Raw genomic sequence first — 14,632 nt, forward strand, 5'->3', positions numbered from 1 at the left:
CTGAGGCTCTCGTCTCTGTCCATGGACTGCTCTTGCTCGGAATCTGACATGCCGGGAGTGGAGCGGGGAGCGCCGAATGATCCACGGGGGTGATCCACGGGTACTGACGACTTGGAATGCTGATTCGGTCTGCAGATATAGTGTGAAATGATGGCTTCAGAGGATGGTTTCAGGGGGAATGAACAGCCGCGATGCCGGCTGCTGCTGTGATCCGCCAGAGTGGGGGGTGACGTAGAACCCTTGCTATATATGCTAGGGAGGACTGACATCATGCCTGACGTCATGAACTGAGGACAACTGTCACGCTAGGGCTTGACTGACGTCACGGGCTGATATGACGACCTCTCTCTCAGCTTGAAATTTGGTATGGAAACCTCACTTCTTATGTATTTTCTTAACTTTCTTCTTATGTTTCTTTGTAAGAAAAAAACAGGAAGAAAAGGTATTCTTGAAATGAAAGTTCTCAAATTTGTTCTTGATTTTTTTTTACTTTAAGACAGCCCTTCCCCCTGTCTTAAAATTCCTACAGTGAAAAGTTAAGCCTCTAATAACACATTTTAGTAGTTAAGTAGGTTCTAGTTCAAAGTCTACATAGGTTCCCCTACACCTAACATTAAGATTAACATGTATTGTACATCTTTATTTGGTGTTGGGTCACTCTGCCTATCTAGCTTATTTTCTTTGCTAGCAATAAGCTAACAAAGAAAATTAGCTAGAGGCTTATTTACAACAGACATGGCAGACAACAACAAACAGCAGCTAATGTTGAAATCTTTGCCCTATAGTTGTCCTACTCTACCTGTCAATAGCCTAGGTTTTGTAAATGGAAGCACTTTGGGTTGCCTCCGATAGCCTCATCCCCTAGCCTCAATGTAGTGGGGCTCAAAACAGCAAATTAGTTTGCTTCCGGAAAGAAGCGACAAAATTGGCACAAATACTCCTTGTGGATTGTTATTTTGATCAAAGTCATTAGCCACGCAAAAATCGTGAATTTTTCAGGATGGCCGCCATTTCCAGCCTGAAAACACTATTTTGGGGGGATCTTTGGGTAGAATTGTCCAATATGAATGATCTTGCTATCAAACCATACATGTATGACCACTGAGAAGCCAGATTGATTCCATGAAAATTTCAAAATGGCTGCCATTTTAAAGATGGCTGCCATTTCAGCTATTTTTACCAAAGAATTTCACTGTCCAGGGCGAAGGGAACTGGTGGGAATAGCGTGATCCTCCCATGTGCTACGTCCTGCCGGTGAGGCTCCCCGGTGTCAGGTGAAAAGAAGCGGCTGGCATGTGTCGGAGGAAGCTTGGTGTTAGTCGACGGCTCTCACCAGATGATTATATTAACTTTATTAATTAACTTTAGTAATCCCCAAAGGGGAAATTGGGTTGGTTACACTTAGAAAAAACAGATGCCACAATAGAAAAAAACACATACAAGAACAGATAACAGAGGGTCATTAAAAACACTTCAGATAGAAAAGCTGTGGAGCCTCTTGGCATTAAAAACCGGCCACTGAATATAGTATATATATATACATACACACACACACACACACACGCACGCACGCGCATATGGAAGCGTATGGGCCCAACAATTATATATGAAATACCACAATGATATAAATAAATAACTCAATGATATAAATATAACATGCAATGAAATAAATCAAAAACACAATGAAATAAATAAAAACCTAATTAAATAAATAAAAACACGATGAAATAAATAGAAATCCCAATTAAATAAATAAAAACACAATTAAATAAATAAATGCATTTATTTATTTAATTGGGTTTTGTATTTCATTGCATTTTTATTTATTTCATTGCGACTTTTCATTGCCTCTTTTATTGATTTCTTGATGACTTTTCATGACCACTTTTATCTATTTCATGATGACTTTTCAAGTACATTGGTCCAAAAATTAAATCATAAATAAATAATTAAATAAATAAAAACGCCAATGAAATAAATAAAAACGCCATGAAATAAATGAAAAACACAATGAAATAAATAAAAACGGCAATTAAATAAATAAATAGATTTATTTATTTAATTGCCGTTTTTATTTATTTCATTGTGTTTTTTATTTATTTCATGGCGTTTTTTATTTATTTAATTGCGTATTTAATTTTTGGACCAATACATCGCCATCTGTCAATCAACACGAACGGGCGGGACCATAAGGCGGGACCTATTCGCTGATTGGGTAATCCTCTGCTCTTGGACTCTGTTACTTTGGTCTGTCTCCTGATCTGTCTGCCCAAGGCCCACTCCGCCATGTTTAAATGCCAGTGAATCGTCACAAGAGTTTTTAGTGGGTGATAAAGTCTTATCGATTATTAATTAAGTAAAAGTAGACTTGAATGAGTTTAGGGATGCAATGTTGGAAGGATCGTCAGCGGGAGTCAGCTGACATCAACAGGTAATGTTAAGTTGCTGTTTTTAATGTTACTGAGACAGTATAGCCAGCTACTTAAGGTTAGCCTTGTAAAGATTGTAAACGGCATTGACCAAGCTATGATGAGACAACACAACACAAATCTACAAGGATCTTGTCAAGAGAGAACATAATACAAGTGTCATAAAGCGATCTTGGTCTGCAGGACATGGGTGCTAGTACCGGCATCACAGTTTTAAGTGAACATTATTACTAGCTACAGTTATTGTATTGTCATAACGTTGAAGGCAGAATATGCAGCATAGTCTTAAAAACACAATAACAAAGTAGGCTATGTTGCTCATAGAAACGATAATTCTCAATAATCACATAGCCACTAGAAGTGTGTGGCAGCTTATTTAGCTACAAAGACCCTGCCTGGCTCTGCCTGTATTTTCAATTGTGTTGGTTGTCTTGATTCATGTAACTTTTCAGTTCAAAATGACTGACACATTTCTCTCCCTCTTGTTTACAGCTTAATGACACAATGATGGAGTCAGCATTTCATCAATTGTGACCACAGCCATGGAGGATGTTGCTGTCAGACCTCAATCACACAGCCAGGGAGAAGATGGACTGGACCTAGGCTGCACAGATACTGTAGGTCAGCTGTCACTTCCCTAACCTCTTAATCCTCCCATCACCTCTCATCTATGGCCTTTGTCTACTCTAGAATAATTTCACAATAACCAGTTACCATTATATCCTGATATGATTATGTCAGTACTGTGTTTAACTGGGATTGTGTGTACATGTGTTCATTTTCCTTCAGGTGTGGACTTCACCAAGCAGAAATGGCCCAGCAGTCCCCAGTATCTGCATGACTTGTCTTCATCGCCATGGTCTCAGCCCTGCTGCATGCAACAACTGACATGGAGCAGCTCAAACAATGGCACAGTAGCAATGTGTGCAAGAGATGTTTTTTGCAGGGGGGGGGTGACTTTCCCTCTCATCCACATACCAAGTCCCCTTTTGACATTGGAACCCTTTGTAAATGAAGGAATGACATTGAAAACAATGTGCTGAAATGGGAACTGTGCATAAATGTTACTATGGCACACTCACACACTGATTAACCCAAACATAAAAAATGGCACATGGTATTTTGTCCTCCCGTCTTCTCCTCTCTGCCAACATAAAGCACATGTACATCCAGTGCATTTCTAGGACTTCCCCTGTAGTTGTCATTCATATCTGGCACTCAAGCAGGTTAAATTAAACTGAACATTTACATCAAAATGACTGCTGAACACACTCGAGCTTGTGATGTTGTACTGGTACAGTTGAGTTTGGAAGTTACCTACCACCTAGGTTAAAAAAAATGTAAACTCATTTAATAACAGTTTTAAAACTCATTTAATAAGTTTTGACAATATATTTTTTTAACAATATAAAGTTTTAACAGGTGCTTCAAGTCAGAACCAACAAACAACAAAACAACAAGACATTTTCAAATGTAATGTTTTTGTTTGTAAAGTGCTTAAAGTAAAAATAAATAAAAGTACTAGTATAAAAATACTGTTCTGGGGCATGATTTTGTAGTTTGTTTTCCAGGCCATTTGAAGCTTGAGCATAGACCTTCAACCTACCGGCCACAAACAACATGTCACACTCAACCTGTTAAAGTAAATATAATAAGTACTTCTGGGGCATGAAGCCCTAGCCTAGGTCAAACAAGGTCATGAACACTTGTTTCAGCTCTCAATACTTAGGAGACGATGTTGAGAATAATCAAGCATCGGCAACTGATGTTTGTGATAGTGTAAAAATGCCTTCAGAGGGTGGAAGAACTTTCTGCCTTAACAGGTCTCGCCACCTCATTAATAGATGTTCACCTGACCTTGTTTTAGTTGGTTAATGCTATTGTATTATGTGCAGGCAACAAAGATGTTAAACTTTTCGATGGAGAGCCAGATCATTTGGAACCATCTACCTCTCAGATACAGGTTGAGTGTGACATGTTCTTTGTGGCCGGTAGGTTGATGATGGACTAGTTAAAGGTCTATGCTCAAGTTTCAAAAAGCCTGGAAAACAAACTACAAAATAAGCCTAGTGCAGTGGTTCTCAAACTTTGTTGGCTTCAATAACCCCTTTCCCTGATTTCCGAATCCAAGTACCCCCTTTAGCCGACTCCAACATTTTTCTTAGAAAAAAAACGATAGCATATGATGCAATGAATAACCCACCTTTTTAAGAATATAACATTACAAATTAAGAAATTGATTAAAATAGTTGCAATTAGTTCCTCCTGAGCAGATTTATTTTAATGTTTCGTTTATTTTCAGGATTTATTCTTATATTTTCAAATGTCCCCTTTCTCTTAAGTACCCCCTGCAGTACCTCCACGTACCCCTAGGGGGACGCATACCCCAGTTTGGGAACCACTGACCTAGGAAATACCAAATCCACTGTCACTAGTGTCAATGCAGGCCTGAATGTCAGTCACAAATAAGTCATAGTCTTGGTAGTGTGCTGGAAGACGGAGTGTTTCGAAGCAGGTGGAGGACCTCGGGAGAGCAGAGTGTACCACTTCCACAGTCAGTTCTCTGGGCACAAGTTCCCATCCTGTCCAGAACTTCAGGAGTGTTTTCAGTTGTTTCGAGGATGCTATAACGAAGAAAAAAAGGGAATATGAAGAATGAATACAACACATTTTGATCCATGTACCCATCTCTGTATTGGGTGGGGGTAGTGGTGTGAGTGTGTTGCCATGTGTCAATTACAAGATTCCTGTGTAATAATTATTTACTGTGGCACTGATGTCATGATGTAACAGTCCAGTTGGTGAGATATCTTGCTCCATTGATATTCCCAAAAATACTTGACTTACATAGCTTGAGGGTTTTTCTTAGATTCAGTTTTTAGCTTCCACAAGCTCAGTCACTTTTTTAGCACAAACGAAGAAAGCTGATTCTGCCAATATGTAACATCACAAAACCTGGTACAGAATTTGTTTGTATTAAAAAAAAATACAACTTCATGTTGATTTAGCTATTTCTATTAGGAAGAAGATCCAGACTGGATCCGTGGATCCAGATCTTCAAATAGTAAAATCAGCAGGAAGCTGACATTTTTTTTCAAAACAAATGCCATACTGGGTTTTGTGATCTTATATATTGGCAGTCAGCTTTGTTTGCGTTCATTTATGTGCTAAAAGAGTGACTTTGACAGCTGTTTCACAGTACAATGTAAGTCAATGAGGATACTATTTTTTACAATATCTAATCAATGGACCAAGATATCTCGCCAATTAGACTAGTTACACCATGACAAGGTAACTACACAACCCAAACCCCTACCAGTGTCATTGCGTTTAAGCATTATCCATGAGTAATAGTCATAAAATCCCAACTATCCCTTTAAAAATGTAGGAATGCCTGAAGATGACAACTTTGTTAACCACTTTACAAATGCCTTCACCCATTTTCACTATAATGTAACATTCAGATTCACAGCTTCCAGTAAATGTTGCACTGATTACCATTTTCAATGAAAAGCCGAAGGTATGCTGCCACTCTGCACTTATCTTCGAGAGTACACTCATCATCGTCGTTGTCACCATCCAGGATGGGCCACACAATCCTTTCGATGATTGCCTGCAAAAGATTTAAAACCTCTATGACAGTGGTTCCCAAAGTGGGGGCCTCCAGGAGGCACTAGGGGGACCTCAGCAAATTAATGGAAATGGTTAAAAAACATATTTATGGGGAAGGAAATTATTGTTATATTTGTTAATACCATAAAATAATAAATAAAGAATATTTTCTTAACTCATTGAGTGCCAGCCACTTTTGGAGAACGGACGCTCCCAGTGCCAGAGTTTTCAGAGCGTTTTCAGTGATTTCTCGAGGCCCACAGAATATTGTGTGATATTAATATGTAAACACCGAACACGCACAAAGAACGAGCTGGCTCTATTGTATCATCAGCAAAAAAAAGTTTATTGATACAATTTTCCGTTCTTTAGTTATGAGCCGGAGAAGATAGGTTGTTTTGAGCAAATACAGGCATTTCAAATTATTAGCTGAGATATTCCGCCTTTTGTGAAATGAAGCATTTCAAGCACATTCACTGACTGAAGATAATATTTTCTGATGTAGTGACGTGGTGTAGTTGTGTGATGCCCTGCGTGCCCCACCCCCCTCTCCCCCCCCTCAGCTGCAAACTCCTCCCCACACTTCACACAGCCTAACACGCACCCACTCTATTTTCGGAGTGCTCCGTTTTTTGTGCGCCGGTGTTCTGTCGATTCACGGAAGAGCCAAACCGGACTGCTGAGAATGGTTTGGCGTCGGGTGCTGCTTTTCTGGCTGCTAATCGTGTGGAGAAACTATACAGACAGACAGACAGAGACAAAGGGGCTCAGTTGTGAGCGCAGATTGACTGCTGTCCGCAGCCAACGTCAGCTCCCGACAGAGCAATCTATATGGCTCTGGCTGCAGCATGCATCGGTTTCTCTTTGATCACGGCTTTTTCCTGCTGTTTTCCGGACCTGTCTCTAATCTGGAGAGCACTGTCGCCACCTAATGAGTCCGTAAAATAGATTATACACCTTCAATAGCTCCCATATTTGTACAGGAGATGCCTGAAGCTTTGATCCACGTCCCACCGTCAAAAAATGCATTTGACGTCGATCAACGTCCTTGGCACTCTACGTCACTATTTACTTTGACGTCGATCGACGTCCTTGGCACTCAATGAGTTAATTAAAATGTATAATTAAATTTAGTGTAGTATTAAGAAATATATTCAAATCACCTGCTTCCACATAAAAATCACATTTGCCATGCCCATCTGTCTAATTGCCTGTCAGTCGTCATCACAATTATTGTCATTTCCCCCTGGTGTGGGTAATAGTCTGGAACAATGTTTATAACGGAAAACAGAAACAATGAATATGAAAAAATACTGTATGAAGAAATAAGAAAAGATTTGATACAAATGTAATTATTGCGTTATTACATTAATAAAAGTAAGGAAATATATTCTGAGGTTATATGGATGTGATATTTTACATTTAATAGTATTGTCAATGGGTTTCCTTCTTCTTGCAATAGGGGGGCCACAGCCAAAGGCTAATACTATTTGGGGGGCCTTGGAATGGAAAAGTTTGGGAACCCCTGCTCTATGATCATAGACCCATGTTGGTGTATTTTTGGTGGTTGATGGGGGATCATGAGGGGGAGATACAAGGTCAACAGTAGATGTCACAAAAATATTACACATGATCTGAAAACCTGAAGATTATTTTGAGATGCAGCTTAGCATGTTGTGTCAACCGTTTCCCCTCTAACCGTTTCTCCTCTCTGCAAGCTAGCATGATTCCTCAAGGTCTCCAGTTTATGATACCAGTATCTTAAAGACCCATTCCACATGTCCCATGGTGTGGTTTAAATCCTCCGAAAAATCATCTCTATTCAATAAATGTTCATGTAAAGTATTTTTCTCGCCCAAAATTTCATAGTACCTCAAACTTGGCTCCATCTTTGCCCTCATTTAGCATTGGGTGCATGACATCAAGTGCCCTGCATCAAACCAGTTTTCTGTGAGTGCTGGTGTGAAAACTAGATTTTGGCTGTAAATCTCTATATCAATGGTAAACTTTAGAGCAGTGATACTCAACTTGAGGCCCAGGGGCCAGATGCAGCCCCCGATAGGGTGCAGGGTGGCCCCCTGACCATTTTCTAACTCCAGCTAAATTGACAAATATCGCAGTCTGCTTGCCACCCAGGCACTTATGTACCGGTACTTACTGTAACTAACTTAACGTAACCCAACTAATTACCCTGTGTGCACAAAGTCGACCTGTTTGATTAATTTTCTTTTTGAGAGATCCTTTATTGATTTGTTTGGGAAGAGGGTTTACTCTGAACAGATTTGATACTGTAACTGAACTGAATTGAAGAGGTGAAGAAATGGAATTTCTAACTTTGTACCTCCAATACACTGGATATTGTTTTTGCATTCTGCTTGGTGATTCAGATTTATGCCATGTGGGTTCATGGCAGAGTGTAAAAATCTTAAACATTTAAAATTGTCAGGCTAAATTCCAGCTGGCACCCCAAAAACCTACAATGAGCTACATGTACAGAAAAATGTATATGATTCATGTTTGTTTATAGACCGGCCCCTGGTCTCCTGTCATTTTGCAAAAGTGGCCCCTGGGCAAAGCAAGTTGAGTATCCCTGCTTTAGAGATATCCACAGTATAGTGCAAAAAACCACAAGGGTTTTCATGAGTAAGCTTAAAAAACACATTATCCAAACAAAATACATATATTTTTTGGGCGGAGTGGGTCTTTAACTCCCCTCAAGCTCTGTAGTCAATATGATACCAGCATCTTTACTCCAGCAAAGTCTGCTACAACCTAAAAAATAAGTGCCTCTTTTAAGTGTGAATGCCATTGTTACCTGAGAACTGGGTGCAGCTTCAGAGTCCCTTGGGAAGAACAACGGAACACATTCTCTTCTTTCGGTAAGAAGTGGCCACAGCATGGTCTCCTTCAAACCCTTCCTCAGCTGTCTTACTTGATGGCTAGTTCGCCTAATAACCTACATCACAAATAAATGTAAACCAACCAAAAAGAGATGAAATCATGACATAATACAATAAAAACGATTATGCATCTTTTATTCACACTTCAAATGAGTTAGTGTGAATCAGCACTCACAGCATAGAGGAGAAGACGGTCATATGTCCATCTTCTAGTGCGTTGGGTGAGAGGAGGCAGATCCGCGGCCTGTATTAGTTGGCTGACACGCATGGTCTCCTCCTCAGTCAACTCTGCATCGCCCTCCAGCTGTCAGACAATAGAAAGTAAAACAAAATTTAACATTCACAAAAATAACATTTAGTTCATTGTCGTCGCCAGCAAGAATTTTTAAACACCTTTTTTAGTTGTAGGTAAAATGTTGCTCAAATTGCCGCTTCACACTAGAGCCACAAAATGTCAAGTGATGTGGAAGAGGAAACGAGAGCGGAGTGTTGTCAGTGGCAGCAGGTGGTGGCTTGTTGGGCTGTGTGTACCATTGTCTGCACCATAGAATACTTTTCTAAGGTTTAAATTTTACTCCTAAAAAACTATATTGCACTTTTAAGACACATTTTTCAAAATGGCAGAACACAAACATCAATCGCCATACCAATTGGATGGTGCTGCGGATGTCCAGGTCAGGGCAGTCCTCAATTTGTATCGTTGCAGTCTCTTCTGATCCCCCAAAGAGAACATGAATAATTGCAGGACTGAGGCCAGACACACAGGGTCCACCATGCAGGAATGAATGGCCCATCATCCTCGCTAAATGAAAACAAAATGTACCATTTTAATCATTCAAAAAGGTAACAAAAGTTGCTTGCCATTAAAGAATAAGACCAGTGTTCTCTTTTATTATAAACAATAGCCTACAACAACAACAAAAAACACAATGCATTTCTTCTACCGTAGCTTAGTGGGTAGAGAGCCCGTCTGAAAATGAGGTCACCGGTTTGTCCCCCGCTGGAGGTATCCAAAACTTTAGTCTATCGATTCATCAATAGTAACGGAACATCCTAGTCCCTGAACACTCACTGGAGTCCAGCAAATGGTACAATGCCTGTTTATTGAAATGATGAATTATGCTGACAAAAGCAAAAGTACAGCTGTTCTTGTTTTAACTAGGGATGTTCATCAATTATCGAAAATCGATAATCGATCGTTAAGGATTGGAATCGATCCTGTGGCATTTGGATCGATTTTTTAATTATTAAAAAAAAAAAAAAAAAAAAAAAAAAATTTTGGACTAGGTTTGGGTGGAATTCGTTCCTCCTCGCCCCACTCCATTGCACAGCCGACTAACGTGAGGTGGAGCTTCATATAGTCTCTAGTTTTCTGGCTGGGCATGGGCCTTTGTGCCAACAAAACTGTTTTAAACATGAGAAATTCACACCGGCATGCGCCGGGGACAGCAGTGTTGAAGAGGAGACACATTGAAATAAAGAGTTCATTGAGGAGAACACGTTGTCTTTCGTATTTTCTGCCATAGGCATTCATTTTGTTAAAAAAAAAAAAAAAAAAAAAAATGAAAATATTGAAAATTTTCTAAGTATTAATAAAATCGATAATCGATAATTGATCGTTAATTCTCACCGATTATCGATTTTGGAAAATTTTCAAAATGAACATCCCTAGTTTTAACCTTTCTTTTTTCAGTTGTAGAGTTTTAGTTATAGGACTTTTGGATTATGGTGTTTGCTAGTTGGACTATATTTGTTAAGTAAAGTAGGAGAAATAAATTGTAGCTTTTGGTCTTCACAGGCTATGTTGACAATAACAAAAAAAAACACTGATCTTAACTTTTAGTTGAAAGTAGCCATTGAAACTTGAGCATAGACCTTTCAATAATACATCAACCTACCGGCCACAAAGAACATGTCACACTCAATCAGGGTCTCAGAGATAGATGGTACCAAATGATCTGGCTCGCCATCAAAAAGCCTCGTAACAGCAATGTTGCCTGCACAGAATACAATAGCATTAACCACTTAAACCCTCTATACACAGTAAAGTAATACTACAGTAGTTGACGGGGGTCTGCGCTCTACTTGGTCCGCTTTTCCCCCCCAAATCGCCAACGAAAATTGCAGATCTACAAGCCAACGTGTCACAATGCAAGGCTAGCAATTGTGAGCTAGCAGATCTGCTATTTCCGCTATTTTTTAAAGTAGATAAAAACACAATTAAATCATTATCACAACTATTTGTGTGAAAATCGTCAGCTAAAATAAAATTATCCTGACAGCCCTAATGCCCCTATGCTAGATATGAGTGATGTGTGGGACACAGATTTTCATAAATAAACAGTTATTCATTGTCAACACACCAAGATTCAGGTGAATGCCATCCTGTAACAGGGAAATTATCTTCGAGAAGAAGAACCTGGTCACTCCTTCGCCAAATGCACGATCTCCTATAGGGAAAAGAAAACTCTCAGGCAACTTTCTTTAATAGAAAAAGTCAGAATTTCTCAAAATATTTACACTTGAGTCATACTGTACCTTCCAGTCTACAAGTCAGAGGGCGTGCCCAATTGTTCTTAGGAACCTTGTAGAAGGACAAAAGTGCTTGATCTTGCTGCTCAACATCGTCCCTCAAGTCCATTCTTAGATGTAGTCCCTTTTCGTTTTCATAGCGTGAACATAACTCTGTCTTATAGAGCCACGCAGCTTTAGGGACATCGGGTTCAACCTTCCACCCTAAAGTAAAGATGCATGATGATTGATGACAGCAAATTAAGACAAAACGTTACAATTTTTCTAAAACTCAACATTGTAAACAATAGTCTTTCCGAACTTATACTATATACCTGTGGTTGGAGAGGAAGCTGAAGAAACTGAGGCTGATGACATTGAGGGTACCACATTAAGGTCATTGGCGATACTGGAGGGTTCCTCTGCCCTGGCTGATGATGTAGTTGAGGTTGAAGTTGAGGCTGAAGATGTAATTGAGGCTGACAAAGTTGAAACGTCACTGGAGGGTTCTTCTGGCCTGGCTGGAGAAGCTGAGGCTGAGAACACTGAGGGTACGACGAAAATGACATCTAGTTCATCTGATGAACTGTGGTCGTTGGCAGAGTCTGCTGCAACACTGGGCGACCTGTAAATGTGTGTCAACAGATTTATTTAATGTATGTCCCAAACTAACGTGAAACATCTCTGGACCAACTTTGGAATGGCATGGCTCAAAAGTGGATCTCTAACTTAATGTGGCCAGCCTGTTTTGTCAGTTATCACAGTTACACCAAATTTGGGCAAGGTTAGAGCCCCATTGACTTCCATTACAAAGTTAAATATTTAAAGTATAAAACGTGGGAGTACTGGCAGTGTGCACGAGAAATTTGGTCAGTCCAGCAGTTTGCAAGCTTAGCTGCGGACACACAAGCTGACCATCTAATAGACCGCTGGAGCCATGCCACAAAAAGTGTATTCTGGGACAGTGTGTAACAAAAAAAAAATCAATTTAGAAATAGCAGAGAAAAGGGCAATATCTACCTTGTGCATTTTGTCAGGTGACTCTTCATCTGATTAAAAGGGAAATTCTGGTCACACCCCAGGCATCGCGTGAGAGGCCCAGCTTGTTGGGAAGAGGTATGGGCAGGGGTCTACATTACGGGGGGAAACATTTCACATAATAAAGACTTTTAATTGGCACAACAGATACTATAGATATACAGCACATGATGGCATTGATTAAGTATTTATCAAGCTCAATTACAAAGAAATGTCAAATATTTGGTAACATATCAATAAAACCCTATATTATTAATTACAATTAAAGCATTTAGCAGACGCCCTCATTGACACTTACTTCCAATTCAATACTCCTCTGCAATGGACGTATGTATATCGTTGCCTGTCCAATACCCGTCTGTGGATTTCGCAGATGTTGCACTGTGTATCCCTCTTCTGGGCACGGGATTAAACACAGATCTCGACTGCGTGTAGTGCCGCCAATTCGAAGCAATTCAAACCCCCCTTTGTCTCTCAGTGGCGGAAAGGCAGCTTCTACTTCCATCCTGAAGTACTCCGGATCATTAGCAGCTCCTTAAAAACAAACCAACAAACAAAAACACAGACCAAACTCACAATATGTTAAACTTAACAATTCAATGTTTGTTTTAACGGACAAACAAGAAACACCTTTTAGAGCACTGTTTCTAAACCAATGGTCTGTGGCATAATTACAGGTGGTCCATGAGAAAATGTTTTACAAGTTTATTTTATTTTTGACCTGTGTTAAATGTATAAAAAATAATTAAGCGATATTTCACAAGTTCATTAAATTTAAGAAAACTGTTTAACCAACAGTCGTAGTGTGGGAAAAAGCTTGAAATTAAATAATTTGTGTTAAGGGCTTGATATACTTAGTTGTGCGCTGTGTCGCGCCAAAAAATAGCTGATATCCATGCGCACCGCATTGTGAGCTTGTAGATCTGCTATTGTTGGTGTGTGACACCAGCACACAACCAAGCATAACTAAATATTAATATAACATTTCTAATAAAATAGAAGTGACTGTGGTATGCCTTCTTATATACTATATTGTTGTGTGGTGGGGTGGTCCTTGAGTATTGTTTGAAATATGCTAGTGGCCCAGAGCCACAAAAAAAAAGGGGGAGGGGGGGGTTGGAGGGTTGAGAACCATTGTTTTAGTCTAGTATACCAAGTACAATCTTACCTTCAAAACATATCCTCTTCTCACCAAGTCCAGCAGCTGTCAGGTCTAACTTCTCAAATTTTGGTGGGACAGTGTCACACAAGTGATCACTCAGGCACAGGAAGGGATGGGTATATCTGGCTGGTCTCTTCACAGCTGGTGGTTGGAGGGAGGACAGACCAGGTTTATTAATACAGTTAACTAAATCTAAAGAAATAACGAAAAGTAGAATTGAAAAAACATTTTAGTTAACTGAAATAAAAACAAAAATGACGCTGTACAAAACTAACTAAAACAAACTAATATCATAGAAAATGTTGTTCGTTTTAGTCTTTGTCAAGATTTCATACATAAGCTTAATATTTTGGGTCGATATGAAATCGTATCTTCCAATATTTTTAGCTGTCAGTTTTAAGCCCTGTTGTCAAAAACCTTGACCAAAAATAGTGAAAATAGCAGATCTTGTACAGTTTGTGGCAAAGGCTGTACTAAATTGGCTCATCTAAAAACACATGAGAACTCATACAGGGGAAAAGCCCTTTACTTGTACAGTACGTGGCAAAGGCTGGAGTCAAATGAGTCATTTAAAAATACACATGAGGACTCATACAGGGGAAAAGCCCTTTACAAAACTTAAATTCAAGACAAAAAGTCGAAATGAAATAAAAAATAAAAACTCTAATAACCTTGGGTCAGACGTGTTGTTGCAGACCGTTGAGTAACTGGAGTTGGACGCCGTGGCGTTGCTCCACGCCCACGCCTGTATGGGGCAAACAGTCTCGCCACCTCTGCTTCAGCATAAAAAAAAGCAAAATAAGTAAAGCATTAGAAATTACACATTTGATTGTTTTCATTGGCTATGCTGTCACCTTTGGCTGGATTTAAGTGACGTGCGCCTGCTTGCAAGCCAGTCCGTTTACATTATGTAGCTAGGTCGCCAGTAGCCCCATAACGTGACGCTGCTATTGTACTCTGCTACTGTACTCCGATAATAT

At 39.6% G+C, this 14,632-nt stretch overlaps 2 long non-coding RNA genes across 2 annotated transcripts; one reads left to right on the top strand and one right to left on the bottom strand.

The window, feature by feature from the left end:
• Positions 1-2,295: 2,295 nt before the first annotated feature.
• Positions 2,296-3,357, top strand: LOC310781884. The gene is made up of 3 exons (XR_014552988.1): positions 2,296-2,431; positions 2,922-3,046; positions 3,219-3,357. It is a non-coding gene; the product is annotated as an uncharacterized lncRNA (long non-coding RNA).
• A 9,437-nt stretch (positions 3,358-12,794) lies between these two features.
• LOC310783027 lies at positions 12,795-14,429 on the bottom strand. Its single transcript, XR_014553063.1, has 3 exons — positions 14,324-14,429; positions 13,659-13,793; positions 12,795-13,024 (listed from the first exon to the last, which is right to left on the bottom strand). It is a non-coding gene; the product is annotated as an uncharacterized lncRNA (long non-coding RNA).
• Between the last annotated feature and the right edge of the window lie 203 nt (positions 14,430-14,632).

Source organism: Poromitra crassiceps, assembly GCF_964638095.1.
Source record: "Poromitra crassiceps genome assembly, chromosome: 9".
Lineage (NCBI taxonomy): Eukaryota > Metazoa > Chordata > Actinopteri > Beryciformes > Melamphaidae > Poromitra > Poromitra crassiceps.